The 15,363-nt window shown below is 42.7% G+C and overlaps 1 protein-coding gene across 3 annotated transcripts in view; it reads right to left on the bottom strand.

Moving 5' to 3' along the window:
* raraa (retinoic acid receptor, alpha a) overlaps positions 1–15,363 on the bottom strand; it is a 164,898-nt gene that overhangs the window by 108,539 nt on the left and 40,996 nt on the right. For 2 of the 3 annotated variants that reach the window (XM_060939331.1, XM_060939330.1), the window contains exon 2: positions 10,179–10,226. The exons of the other annotated variant lie outside the window; for it this stretch is intronic. The gene's annotated coding sequence lies outside the window, so the exon portion shown is untranslated. The remainder of the gene's footprint in view (positions 1–10,178; positions 10,227–15,363) is intronic. 3 annotated transcript variants of the gene reach the window in all.

Here is a 15,363-nt window from a genome sequence, read left to right as displayed (position 1 = left end):
AAAGCTCATTATTAAGGGGGGAAAAGGGAATTTTATATTTAAAGGTAGACCGCTGTTCAGATTTTTCAAGTGTAGTTCATAAAAAGAATCTTCCCTGACAGCCATTTATTTTTGTTAATGGACCGAAAGCTACTGAATTCGGATCACAGACTTCCAATTTTATTAGTTAAAAAAAAACAATTAATGAATTTAGGGCCATGTGGCCCTAAAGTGCTCCTTGGAACACTTGCTGAGTCCGCAAAATCCGTCAATGGAGCACTTGCATGTGACGTCACAGCCGATCCAGATTGTGACGGACGCCATCGTGTCGGTCAAACGCCATATTCCGCCTTCTATTTCTACTTCTGGTTCTACTTCTGCTTTTACTTCTACCTTTTCTTCTGGAAAACCCTACTATATACAATTCTACTACAACGGCTGCGGCTACAAGCTCTCCCTACCTGCGCACGTTTTTTATGTTTTTTGTGTGTATTTTTGCGTGTTGTTCGTCTGTACCGGACTTCAATATCCACTACAACCGTATGGACTTACTTACTGGACATTGGTTTCCAGCAGAAAATGACGGTTTGTAGCGATTTCCATCGCATGCACAACATTCCGGACGAGAAAAAAAAAAAAAAACATTCCGGACGAGATGGCGAGACCAGCGGGGTCTCCGTGGATTGTTATTGGAAGCAAAGCGAAGGAGGCGGCGCCGGGAGCCGAAGCAAAAGCGAGGCAACAGGCAGAGCCGGCCTGTTGACTAAGCTCAGAAAACAGCTACTCAAACCTCCACTGCCAAGCCTTTACCTCTCCAACGCCAGATCCATGTAAACAAGACGGACGATTTGGAATTACCTTATTCTATTCTATAATCGGCTGGTCAGTGCTATACTCAATACTTAAGTGACTTACCCATCCAATGAGGATTATTTTCTTGTTTACAAGATGCCACATCTGAGTCGCTGACAAATCCTGAATTTCTGTAAAGAAAACTGTCCAGAGATTTATAAGCACGCAGTGCTTCACCACTGAACAGCGAGGGAAAGTTGATGAGGTAATCATACCCGTCCGGGTATTCCACTGGCAGTTCAAAATCCGGTCGTGAAAACTCCGTCCGGTAAGCCATAAGGGTCACAAATCTGTAGATCGTTTATTTTAGACATATATCTAGTTATCTGTTCATTAGAAAAATGAGCCGTGTAGTCCGTCGGTTGAAATTGATCCATTCTGTACACGAGTGCAGCAGTATTCAGCTGTGTTTTTGACCGACAAGATGGGGGTTGTGTACTTTCCGGTCACGTGACTGCAAGATCTCTATATTCCAACACCGGACGCGATGAGTAAAGGATGAGTGAGTTCTTTGGGCAATCAGCAAAACAATAAATCGATCCGAAGTTTGAAGAGATCAGGAGGATGTCAGGAAGTGCGGTACCGGCACCATCTACCCCCATCCATTTATTCATTCATCCTTTTCCACGTCCCATTTAAAAAGTAAACATGAGGACAGAGACAGAAAAGGTGTGTGCAGGTGACAGTGAGAAGGTGAGTGACAGCAAAGGACCCTATTGTCTCCTTAGGCTCATACTAGCCCTGAATCGGTGATCTACGCCCATGATAATCAAGATAGATAGAGAATTAGAGATCTCAGTAATAATACCTAGCCAGGCTTTTTATAATAAATTGCATATTAAGTTATAGCTAACTTCTTAAGTTATAAACTTCTTAAATAACACTACCTTTGATAATCTTGCATGTCCTGCTATAAATAATAATAGTTATTTCATTAAACTAGCAGGAACATATTATGTGGCTGATGCTACAACTGAAGACTCGTACGAGACCTCCGATCTGTTGAGGAGCGTTGGCTATAAGCCCGTACTGAAAGAGGGTGCAGTACCAGCAATTAAAGGAAAATAAAACATATTATCGCTTGGGCAGTGACCTCCCCGCGGTTGTTGCTAAAACCAGTGACGTCTCGTAATTGCCTGAGCCGAGCAGTAATGGCGGAGTACTCAGTATGGAGAAAATGGAGAATGAGTGGAACAGCCGTCTGATTTCTCTGCTGGATACGCTTGCAGCAATATCTCGACCTTACGTGGAAGAAGCGAATGAACAGAGCACTGAATGAATAACTGAAAGTCAGATTGTTTCAAAACAATCGGCCACAAGGTCGGCCTTCAAGAAGTGAGAACACAGACGGGTAAGCACCGACTCCCATTTGGATACAAAACAACAAAAACAACAACACTCGTTGTTTACCTGGATTTAGATTAATACATGTAACTTGTATTGTGTATTTAAGTTACCGGTATAAGATTATTTAATTTGCTTCAGAATGTGATTGTCTCAGTTCATCTGATTATTTAATGAGCCTTTTACGTTTTATCAGTGAAAATGCATGCATGTACATGTATGTTGCATAAGTTATAACACCTATCCTGTTTTAATGAGAGTCAACCCACAGTCAATGAAGTCAAATCAGTCTTAGTTGAGCAAGTCGGTAACGGTATTTCTTACTTTCAGCATAAATTTTTATTTATATGACTTTGGTCTATAGCTGTAAAAGGCCTCGGCCTTAAAACCGGTTCCTGCTGTGACGTCACGCACTCAGGGCTGGCTGGCTCAGCGGGACAGCTCGAATGCCAACTTTGCGGTCGATTTTAACTCTCAAAAATATACATTTTTTTATTCTCATTTATGCAGTATACAAGAGTCAAGGATGGAGATACTATCCACTCAGAAATTTATTTAAAAATAAAGGTTCTGCGTATCTCCTTTAAAGAAATCTGCAAAGCCTTTTCTGTGGATTTTGAGAAATCAATCAGTTAAAAAGCGCTTGTAAATATCGTATCGAACGTTTTGAACATTTCTGCTTCGGGTAACGGTCTATGGAATCAATTTTATGCCAAAATGTTCATACAATACTTTTGAAATATCAAACAAAAACGACAAATCAAAATACAAAAAAAAAAAGTCAATTTTTTTAGACTGGCAAACAAATTATTCATGTAGTCATGCAAAATATCAGTCTATTACTCTTCAGAAACCTTTTATTTTTGTTCCGCGTCTTTCTCAGTTTTGTTTGACGTAATTTATTTTGGTTGCGATTCCAGCTTTCTCGTTTGCGCTCCCTGACTTTTTGCTTGCAGTTTTGGCACAAACATAAAATAATTGATAGTGCGTATGAAAAAGGCTTTTGGACGAAGTGTCCTGACCCCCTCGTCTCCTCTCCATACTAAGGGTAGTATCTCACTGGGCTGCGACAGCCCGCGACACAATTGCAATAAAATATGCAAATTGCCGACAATTTTCACTTGGAATCACACCGAATTGATATTTGCATATTTTACTGTAATAATCGTGTCTCCAACTAGTCACAGCCCAGCTTTCCCTCAGCAGGCAGGGAAGTAGAGGAAGCCTCACGGAAACTGACTTCAGAAGGGTTCGCGATACCAGCGACGCATTTGCGGCCATTTTGAGAGAAATTTTGTCGCACGAATTTTTGAACATGTTAAATTTCAGCGACGAAAGAGCGACGCTGTTATGGAATCAATTTTGTGCCAAAATGTTCATACAATACTTTTGAAATATCAAACAAAAACGACAAATCAAAATACAAAAGTGTCAATTTTTTTAGACTGGCAAACAAATTTGTGTAATCGTGCAAAATATCAGTCCATTACTCTTCAGAAACCTTTTATTTTTGTTCCGCGTCTTTCTCAGTTTTGTTTGACGCAATTTATTTTGGTTGCGATTCCAGTTTTCTCGTTTGCGCTCCCTGACTTTTTGCTTGCAGTTTTGGCACAAATTTCACGTGTGGGTGGGCTGTCCAGGAATGCATTCCCATTGGCTAACTTGTGTTTGACTGACAGCTACGCCCAGTCATTCCCCCGGAAGCTGTTGGGGCCATTTCCTACTCGGATTTTGGCGGACTGTTTGACGAGTGACCGATCCATTGACAGTAAACAAGGATCGAGTGGACTTCAGTGGCGACTATGATATTGAATTAATTCAACAAAGTGTAAGTGCGGGACAAATGTGTTGTATGTGTTGCAGTAGTACACATTATGCAGGTGTGTTTAACGTTAGCAAGACAGCTATTATATTGGGTAGTGGAGCTAAGTCTACACACGCCTGCATAATGTGTACTACTGCAACACATACAACACATTTGTCCCGCACTTACACTTTGTTGAATTAATTCAATATCATAGTCGCCACTGAAGTCCACTCGATCCTTGTTTACCGTCAATGGATCGGTCACTCGTCAAACAGGCCGCCAAAATCCGAGTAGGGAATGGCTGAGCGTAGCTGTCAGTCAAACACAAGTTACCCAATGGGAATGCATTCCTGGACAGCCCACCCACACGTGAAGTTTGTGCCAAAACTGCAAGCAAAAAGTCAGGGAACGCAAACGAGAAAGCTGGAATCGCAACCAAAATAAATTACGTCACACAAAACTGAGAAAGACGCGGAACAAAAATAAAAGGTTTCTGAAGAGTAATAGACTGATATTTTGCACGATTACACGAATAATTTGTTTGCCAGTCTAAAAAAATTGACTTTTTTTTTTTTTTTGTATTTTGATTTGTCGTTTTTGTTTGATATTTCAAAAGTATTGTATGAACATTTTGGCACAAAATTGATTCCATAACGGTCAGCAGTCTTCTTCATCTGTCAACACAGGTGTTCCAACAATTACTTACCTGCAGAAGTTAAAAGATCGGCAGAAGAGCTGAGAAAGATCGACACTGATCATAGAAGAATCCACAGCGAAATGGATTTTGCTGGATGCTGATTACGACGAGAAAGCCGGAAGAAAATACAAAACATGGGAACACAAGCGAGGAATTCACTCAGTCAAGTGAGTGACAGTCACTGCAAACAACAGCAGAACTGTCAAGTTTATTTTTTAAGTTGATTTTGATTTCCTTCACTCTGATGTTCCTCGAGCTCATACGCTACCAGATTGCGATAATCTTTGGGCTGTTAGAGGAAGCTGTTCGGACTACAGGGTCAAATACTACATTTAATCTCCCGACATAAACACTAAAAGGGGAAGTCCATGTAAGCTTACTTACACTGCATCGTCTGTGCTTCGTTTTGGGATTTGATCCTTCAATAAAGTTGTCCTTTTCAGTTCTTTGACTTGTCCTGGTTTTTCAGTTTTTGTGCTTTTTTTTGACTAAACACAAAGACAGAGGGGTTGTAGGCTTCATGACTTGGATCATCAGACTTTACTCCACCACTGAAGTGTGCAGAACACTGTTGTGTGTTGTCTGTCGGTGTAAAATTTTGATGGCGAATTCCGTCTAACCACGCTTTTCGACGCTTAGCCTCTTTAGGTATTCTATAAAACTGTAAATCAGGAAAAGCCGTTTTTCCCCATGTGAATTTGAAGAAATGACTGAGGTTATCTGACTTAGTAAACAAATATAACGCCTGGTTACCCCCCAAGGCGCAAAGCATTATGGGTATGTGAAAGTAGTCAATTAAATCAACTGCCTTTACCACTGAAACACACACACACACACACACACACACACACACACACACACACACACACACACACACACAGAATTTCAGTTAATGCCTGCAAACACAACACGAAGAAAAAGACAAAATGTGTGTATTAGTGTTCAGCAAAGGGACAAAAAATCTGCCAATGACCCTGACCTCTGAATGTGTGTGTCATTGTATGAGTGTGTGTGTGTGTGTGAGAGAGAGAGAGAGAGAGAGAGAGAGAGACAGTGTGTGAGAGAATTTGTATGAGTGAGTGTGTCTGTGTGTGTATATATGCGAGTGTGTGTATGCTAGTGTGTGTGTGCACGCGCACACGAATCAGTGTGTGTTGAGTGTGTATATATATGAGAGTGTGTGTGTGTATGTGCATGAGTGTGTATGTGAGATGTGAGTGTGTGTGCATGTGTGCGAGAGTGAGTGAGTGTGTGTGAATAGAAACCTTAATAAGAGCTTTGACCTACTTTATAAGTCTACAATGATACATTTTAAGATTGAACAAGAGAAAATGAGCGAGAAGACTGACCTGATTTCATACATGCAGAAAAGTGTGTGTGTGTGTGTGTGTGTGTGTGTGTGTGTGTGTGTGTGTGTGTGTGTGTAGGAGTAATGTATAATGTTCACCATGGGACAGAAGGGGGAAGGACTCTGCCTTTTGATGAGTTTTCATGTCCTGAATATAAAATGTGTGTGTGTGTGTGTGTGTGTGTGTGTGTGTGTGTGTGTGTGTGTGTGTGTAGACAGAGAGGAATGAGATCATGCTATGACTGCCTTAGGCATGTCTCAGGATGTACTTCAGTCTTCATGTAAAATAACGCATGCATGTCTAATCCTGCACGAGACGTCTCTCCTCTGAATAAAGGCGACGACAGTAAACAGATCCGTTCGGGAATAAAAGAGACTGTGGGCGTGTCCCAAACCACACTCCCTATTCACTATATCGGCCACCGGTCCACTATGAACGTGTTCTCTACTTCAGGAACACCAAGAAAAATGGACAGGTTTAACATTTTAGTACGAAAAAACTCTGAAAATTAGCGTGAAACGTCAATGAACGTTCAGAAAATGTTACGCACAACGTTTTCAGAACGTGAGAAAAATGGACAGATTCAACGTTTTCGTATCCAAAAGTTTCCAAGAATCAATAACGTTCAGGAAACAGACTGAAATCCATAAATCAGCGTGATTATCATCAAATCCGTAAATAGTATAAAACAAAAACGTTCATAAAATGTCCCGTAAAAACATTTTCAGAACACTGAGAAAACCCAAGCAATTAAACTATTTAGTAGGTAAAAGTTCTGAGAACCGCAACATTCAGAAAACATCATGCTAATGTAGTGTTGCTTAAATGTTGTGTACATGTGTAAAATCACTGACTGTAATTTGGAAATTAGCGTGATGCATCAAGAACGTTCAGAAAACATTATGTAACATTTAATAACATAATGAAATGGAGGACTGTGACATTTCCGGAACATGTCACTAACCTGAAACTGTAATCGGTTAATGAGCACGATGCTTCAAAAAGGTGCAGAAAATGTTACATGAACAGCGAGAAAAATCACGAAAATACAAATTTAGTAAGTAAAATGTCAGTGTGTGGGGCGGCACGGTGGTGTAGTGGTTAGCGCTGTCGCCTCACAGCAAGAAGGTCCGGGTTCGAGCCCCGTGGCCGGCGAGGGCCTTTCTGTGTGGAGTTTGCATGTTCTCCCCGTGTCTGCACGGGTTTCCTCCGGGTGCTCTGGTTTCCCCCACAGTCCAAAGACATGCAGGTTAGGTTAACTGGTGACTCGAAATTGACCGTAGGTGTGAATGTGAGTGTGAATGGTTGTCTGTGTCTATGTGTCAGCCCTGTGATGACCTGGCGACTTGTCCAGGGTGTACCCCGCCTTTCGCCCGTAGTCAGCTGGGATAGGCGCCAGCTTGTCTGCGACCCTGTAGGACAGGATAAAGCCGCTAGAGATAATGAGATGAGATGAGATGTCAGTGTGTTTCAGAACACAGAGTTCGAACGTGACAATCAGAAAATGTTCAGCTAACTTGAAATTGCTCGCCTTGGATGCAGCTACCTTAAAAAATACAAACATTGGTAAGTCGGAGAGATGTGTGATAAAAACAAGTTGACGTATGCACAAGTTTTGAAAACGTTTACGTTCAGAAAACTGTGAGCTAGAAGAGTTAGTGCGAGACCTCGTGAGTAGGGTGGAGTTTTAACACAGCACGTTTTATTCGCAGAACAGAAGCAGGTAGCTGCAGAGGGACACCGGGGGGACAAGCGAAATGGGGATGGGGAGAGACGGCAAATGAAAAAATGAAAAATGACAAAGAGAGAATGAGCTGGAAGGGAGAACGGAGGGATGAAGATAAAGCAGAATGATGGAGAGAGTCCTTATTGCCTTTAACCGTATTCCAGCGAATGTCTGTGGGCGGAGATGCAAATCGTTTCTTTTTTTCTTTTTTACCTTCTCCCCAACAATATTGCATTTTCTGAGAGCAAGATCCATCCTGGAAGAGAAGCGCAGCAGAATGAGGGAAAGAAAGATGGATGGATGTGTGAACAGTAATCAGGACAGGGCCTGCAGCGATGCAGCGGATTTTCTTTATATTCAGCTCGGGTTTTTTTTTTTTTTTCCTTTCCTCTGAAGGGGCGTTTACAGGTTAATCATTCACACACTCTGGAATCATGTGACCGAGAACGACACAGTGGTGATGATCCATCTCGTTCCCATCAGGCCTGTGTGGCACGTTCTCAAAGTCCACACACACACACACACACACACACACACACACACACACACACACACACACACACACACACACACACGATGATGAGGAGAAACAGAGCAAAACAATCATCACGTTTCTGAACCATTAGCTTAGCACGCTACAGCCGCTCAGTAACAACACTCGCTCGAGCCAAAACCCACAGTCGCACATACGCTTTTGATTGAAACGTGATGTTCTTACGCCGGACTTGTGTGCTATCTTTCTCCTCACCCTCATGCTTTTCTCCAGCTAAACAACTGCCTCAGCCAATCGTGTACCAGTCCTGAAACCCGGCTGACCTGTTTAGCGAATAGCAACGGCTCATTAGCACGATGGTATGGACGGCAAACCTTATTCCCGCTTGTCTCTTCGAGCTGTTGTTGTGGCTCCTCTGTTTCCATGCGCATCTCAAAATACCTCAGACAGCTAGCGTGATGAAGCTAAACGTGTCTTTCAGTGAATTGAATGTAGTGCATGAAGTAACTCGACATGACGGAGTCTGAAGGTCTGCAAACGATTCACAGCTTAACTGCGTATCGGACAAAAAAAAAAATCACTTCAGTTGTTTCAGTGAAAGGAATAAATTAAAGTCTTTTATAACGAGCTAACATTAACAGAAAAAATCAGCTAGCTTACTGAAGTCGCTAAGCATTGCTAGACAACACGTGGACAAGCTAACATCAGTGACTCGGCACTTTTAAGGATAGTTTGCCCTGTTAAATGTGTTTAGAGACGTTACAAAGAAAAAGGAACGGGAGCGAGGACAGTTAGCGTGTTTTGTTTTGCTATTCAAGGCTAGTATGAATAGAAGCCAGGAACGTAACATGCAAATCAAACAACCAGCGTTTTCACACAGAGCGATTACTGCTTTTAATCAGGACTTAAAATAAATAAATAAAAAATAAATAAATAAAAAGCGATAACAGTAGCGGTCACTAAATGGCCTCCAGACACAAGAGTCTGATCTGCCGCTAGCAAGAACATCATGTGTACACATCAGCCAGAAAGTAGCTTTTCTCCTCACTACTCATCTAGCTTTACATCCCCCCAAACACATCAATGTGCTCCTGTGTCATCCATCTTTTTCTGAAAAAAAAAAAAACCTCATGCGCACATCTGTACACCACTCGTCCACACACACACACACACACACACACACACACACACACACAGAGTTAGCGTTAGGACAACATTTGAATCGACAGCGTAATCTCAAAAGGCCACTAGCTACGAGCTCCTTCCATTTCCCTCTGTCTCTCTCTCTCTCAACCCTCCCCCGCTTTCCTTTTCTCCATCTCCAGCTCAAATTTGCACAAAACTTTCATTAGCATCGGCGGCGGGGGTGCGCAAGGCAGCCATGTCTGCTGCTCCATTAGCACCTCGGACCATAAATCAGGCAAATCTCTCCTCCAGGGCGGCTTGCTAATGACACACCGCTAACGCTAACGCTAACGCTGCAGGGCCTGCCGTCACATCTGCGGAATGGAAAAGAAAGAAAAAATACACGCACGAAAATCATGGAAAGCCCTCAGGGCCCAAAGTTCTTTTTTTTCCACACGGAAGGATTTGAAAGTCTTAGCTTGCTGGAATAAGAAAATGATTTTTTTTTTGAGAATTTGAGAGGACCAGGAGCAAGCGAGAGACCTGATTGGTTGAAGGACAGGATGAGGAAAGACATGTCAAGGAGAGAATGATGGGGGGGGGGGGGCGCTGATGTGTGTGTGTGTGTGTGTGAGAGAGTGAGTGAGAGACCAGCACAATGATGTGTTGTGACAGTGAGGGAATGAATAAGCCCCACCCCCTTGGACCACCCCTCAATGAAGGTGTATAGTAGTGTAATGGAGAGGACCTTGTGTGTGTGTGTGTGTGTGTGTGTGTGTGTGTGTGTGTGTGTGTGAGAAACGTACCCGTTTCACCCCTCATGGGCCGCTCCTCCAGTGTGTGCCATCCTTTCACTGAAAGAAAGGCAGATACAAACACCAGTTTTAACACACACACACACACACACACACACACACACACAGCTTCGTCTGGTGTGTCTGGCTCTGGCGCGTACATCATTACAGATATCATTATCCAGCTGAGCCCATCTTTGTGTGTGAGCACAAAGAGACTTCTTTTCTCTTTCTCTCTCCCCCTCACACACACACACACACACACACACACACACACACACACACACACACACACACACACACAGGTTAGTTTTACTGTCTTTGTCAGGTATTTCCATTTACTTGGAACACATAACGTTCTGCACACACCTTTAAGAAGACTGAACACACACCAACTCTCTCAGACACAATGGACATTAGTGTGGGGATGTAGTGAGGGGAGGAGGGATGAAAAATGGAACTTGTCCTGTTTTTCTTCCCGTCTTTCTCCCCCCCACACATCTCTTTTTGGCTTGTGTTCTCCTTCAGGCCACTTCTGCCTTCTGCAGCATCTCTATATCCACACACACACACACACACACACACACCACACACACACTTGAGTATCGAGCGGGTGTTCTGAAGATCGATGGTCATATTTGAGGGAATCGTTAGCATCATTAGCGTTAGCCATTAGCCCCCGATTCCCATTAGGGGTGAGCGTCGATCCCAGAAAAGGGCCGATCTATAAGGACAAGATCTTTATGTGATTTGTGGGCAAAGGCCAGACTGTGTGTGTGTGTGTGTGTGTGTGTGTGTGTGTGTGTGTGTGTGTGTGTGTGTGTGCGCGCACGCGTGAGGGAGAGCAAGAAAGACAGAAATAAAGATTAGCTCATAACAGATCAATGAAATCACCAAGCAAGCATTGGCTATTTTAACAACAACAACAACAACAACAATAAATTGTTAATGGCCAATAATTCACTGCCTGTGCTCACTACACAGGGTGGACCCTAACGGAGTCGGAGACACGATGTAGTGCCCTATATGTCCAACAGAACTCCATTCAGAGACTCAGCCAAAGAAACAGACTGAAATTCTTTGTTTCTCAGGATTAAGTGACACAAAGATTCTTTAGGGGGGGAAAAAAAGAGACGTTATGTAATGTGTTTCTGTAAATGACATCACGTGACTTACAGTAGAACACGTGATCTTCGGATTTTTTTCTCTTTCAACACGTGAACATGATGGAACATCTGCACAGTCCTCGAAAAGGAGAACATTTGGGGGGTTTCTTTTCCTTCAGATTTCAGACATTCCCCTTTAATTTTCCTTTGAAATTAAAGTATTGGCACCCCTGACATGACATTTGAGTTATTTGTCATCGATATGGCTCAAACGTTCACCCTGAGAGGGAGACACGCGACTACGGCACACATAAGAATTACATGAAAATGAATAACATAAAAAAACAGAGACAGACAGAGTGAGAGACAGAGGAAGAGACAAAGAGAGACAGGAATAAAGACAGACAGGCAGAGAAACCAAGAGAGAGACAGAGGCCTATTTGTGGGAAAGCACAATGACAGAATTGAGACATTATAAAGCTTTCCGTGCACGCCAAAAACCCTCACTCACACACACACACGATAGACTTCAGCCTGATGGATTGTTCTGAACCAGATTTGTAGGGGTTTTGTCTTTGAGCTGTGTGTGTGTGTGTGTGTGTGTGTAGCCCTGTGGAAGGGGCCATGTGGGATTGATTCGGACGGCTGGCCTCACCGCAGGACTTCCCTCCAGAGGATATAAGTCTGTGCGCGTACACACACACACACACACACACACACAAAACTTTATCAGCGCTATCCATCCATCCAGTACCACCTACTGCATTTGAGTCTCCTGTGTGTGTGTGTTTGTGTAAAATCTTATGATTACCAGTCTATTGCATCATAACCCCCAGCAGCACACTTGTACACCCCACCTGCTCCAATAACCTTTGACCCCATCTTCAAATTATACACCGCAGAAGGTATGTGACTCCATACACTGGAAATGAGAGGGACACTGAGTGGGTGTGCCATAGATGGAAATGTGGGTGTGCCACTGAAGTAAATGTACTGGAATGTGGGCGTGTCACTCAAATAAATGTATAAATATGTGGGCATGACACTGAAGTACATGTATAGAAATGTGGGTGTGTCACTGAAATAAATGTGTCAAAATGTGGGCGTGTCACTGAAATACATGTATAGAAGTCTGGGCGTGTCACTGAAATACATGTATAGAGATGTGGGCGTGTCACTGAAATACATGTATAGAAATGTGGGCATGTCACTGAAATAAATGTATCGAGATGTGGGCGTCACTGAAATACATAGATGTATCAATATGTGGGTGTGTCACTGAAGTACATGTATTGAAAGGTGGGCGTGTCACTGAAATAAATATATCAAAATGTGGACGTGTCAATGAAGTAAATGTTCCGGAATGTGGGCGTGTCACTGAAATAAATGGATAGAAATGTCACTGAAGTCAATCGTCCCGGGTTAATGCAGTCTGAGGGACATTAGGGACGCAGCCGGGAACGAAAAAGTATAAAGCTTTTCATTAGTCTCTCACACAGCCATCGATCACAGGAAGGAAGGAAGGAAGGAAGGAAGGAAGGAAGGAAGGAAGGAAGGAAGGAAGGAAGGAAGGAAGAGGAACAGAGAAGTGTGAAAGGAAGAAAGGAGGAATTGGGGGAAAGTAGATGAGTCAGAGAAAACGACTTGGAGAGAAAAGGATACACAGGGAAAGGAGAAAAGGAAAGAAGGAAAGTAGAAACAAACAGAATGAGAGGAAAAAGAAGAAAACAAGGACGAATTAGAAAAAAAACAAGAAGAGAAGAACAGAAATGAGCAGATGGAAGGATATACAAGAAAAGAACATGAGAGAGAAACAGAAGAGAGAGAGAGAGAGAGAGAGAGAGAGAGAGAGAGAGAGAGAGTCGTCCCCTAAGCAGGACAATTATGAGCCGGCTTTCCATCACACACCACGCGACAGGCGAGAACAAGTTCTGTCCAGACTAATGATGCAGAGGTCACAGGGGTGTGTGTGTGTGTGTGTGTGTGTGTGAGAGAGAGTGTGTGAGTGAGTAAGGAAGCATGAGTCGTCGGAATACTGATACTAGATGTGTAGTATCTCTGTTAAGTAAGTGTGTTTGTCCTGTACAGTCTAACATGAGTGTAGCACTAGCGGGGCAGGCCTCATTCATCTCATCTCATTATCTCTAGCCGCTTTATCCTTCTACAGGGTCGCAGGCAAGCTGGCGCCTATCCCAGCTGACTACGGGCGAAAGGCAGGGTACACCCTGGACAAGTCGCCAGGTCATCACAGGGCTGACACATAGACACAGACAACCATTCACACTCACATTCACACCTACGGTCAATTTAGAGTCACCAGTTAACCTAACCTGCATGTCTTTGGACTGTGGGGGAAACCGGAGCACCCGGAGGAAACCCACGCGGACACGGGGAGAACATGCAAACTCCACACAGAAAGGCCCTCGCCGGCCACGGGGCTCGAACCCGGACCTTCTTGCTGTGAGGCGACAGCGCTAACCACTACACCACCGTGCCGCCCCGGGGCAGGCCTGCTAAATAAATTAGCAGTGGGGGAGGAGCGCACGCGCGCACACACACGCACATACCTGTCATATTTGACATCTCATTAGACACGTACAGAGGCATTATGAAGAAAAATAACACATGGAAGGAAGTAGCAGAGATGACTGGTGAGTGTACGTAGCTAATACAGTTAACTTGATTTGCTAATCTGTGAAAACAAGGCTAGAATGTTGCCAGGCATGTAAAATGTACATCAAACAATTTCTGTAAATATAGCTAATATTGTTCGAAGTGCATATAGACTTCGCTAACACCTAGCACAGTACAATGTATGTAGTATTAACAGCTAGCGTGATGCAGCATATTTTGAATTAGCGAACAGCTATCACAAAACAGTGTTTGTAGCATAGGGTGACCAGATTTCCCGAGTCTAAAACCGGGACACTTTGCGCGTGACCGTGATACTCGTGCACGCACACGCGTTTTGATGTAAACATGTGTCGGCTCAAACCATGGCTCAGACAGGTGCTTTTATCATTTTGTAGAAGCTCACTTTTATCAACATTTCAGAGAATAATCAAGTATTTTCTTGTTATCTACATGTACTTCTATCACAATTCAGTTAAAGTAAGAAAATCAGACAACAGATGTGATGATAGGGAATAGGCCAATAGCCTAAACTTCAACTGATTTATTTCACCTTTGTGAAAACGCCAAGAAAATGCATTGCTTGCATATTAGCATCAACGTTTTATGCGATGAACTTTTTTTTTTAAACAATAGGCTATGCATTGTAACAGGAACGAGCGCATGAACCTCATCGTTGTCACCTCCGAACCTTTACCCAAAATGCCTCTGTTTATAGCCCAAGAGCATTAGCTCAAAATTGAGTCCAACCCGGAACAAATTAGTAACAAGCTGAATTTTTCAGAATATGTTCAGAATACCCTTAGGAATGACATACTAAAAGTCCCCGGGAATCCACCTTGTGCTCTCTGAGAAATTCAAGATGGCGTCCAAAATGGCCGCCGATTGGAGATTTTTCAATATCTCAGGGATAAAACATAATATAAATGCAATTAAAATGTTAAATTATATGTTCTCTCATACAAGCAATGCAAATTCACCATTGTCACACTGTTAAAATTAAAATTAACCAAGATTACAAGGTCATTAATGTGGAAATTACATGGAATTTGATGGTTGACATGATTGACAGATTAGCTTAGTAGGCTACCTACATACATGAACATAATGTAAGACAACAATTAGACATCAATTTCCTTAATATTTAGTGCATCTTTAAGCTTTGATAAAATATTAAAGGGAAATTAAATTTGAGAACTCTATCTTCTAAAACTACAATGGCAAGCTGTTTCAGTACACTTCTTCAACATTCCGGCGACTTTCATGACAAAAAGGTCTGCCTCAATAAAAGCTCTTGCTTATAAACTTCTCAGTGCCTCAGTTGTAATGCTTGGACCTTTGTTGTACCATCAATGAAGTAGGGAATTTATTCAAGCTTGTTTAAGGGTGGAAAAAAATTTATCTTTGAGTTTCTAGCACCAGTCTTTACTACTAGCAATGCCAGTGTGTTCGGACAAAAA

The sequence above is a fragment of the Neoarius graeffei genome, chromosome 14, assembly GCF_027579695.1.
Source record: "Neoarius graeffei isolate fNeoGra1 chromosome 14, fNeoGra1.pri, whole genome shotgun sequence".
NCBI lineage: Eukaryota > Metazoa > Chordata > Actinopteri > Siluriformes > Ariidae > Neoarius > Neoarius graeffei.
This window is presented reverse-complemented; position numbering and strand designations above follow the sequence as displayed.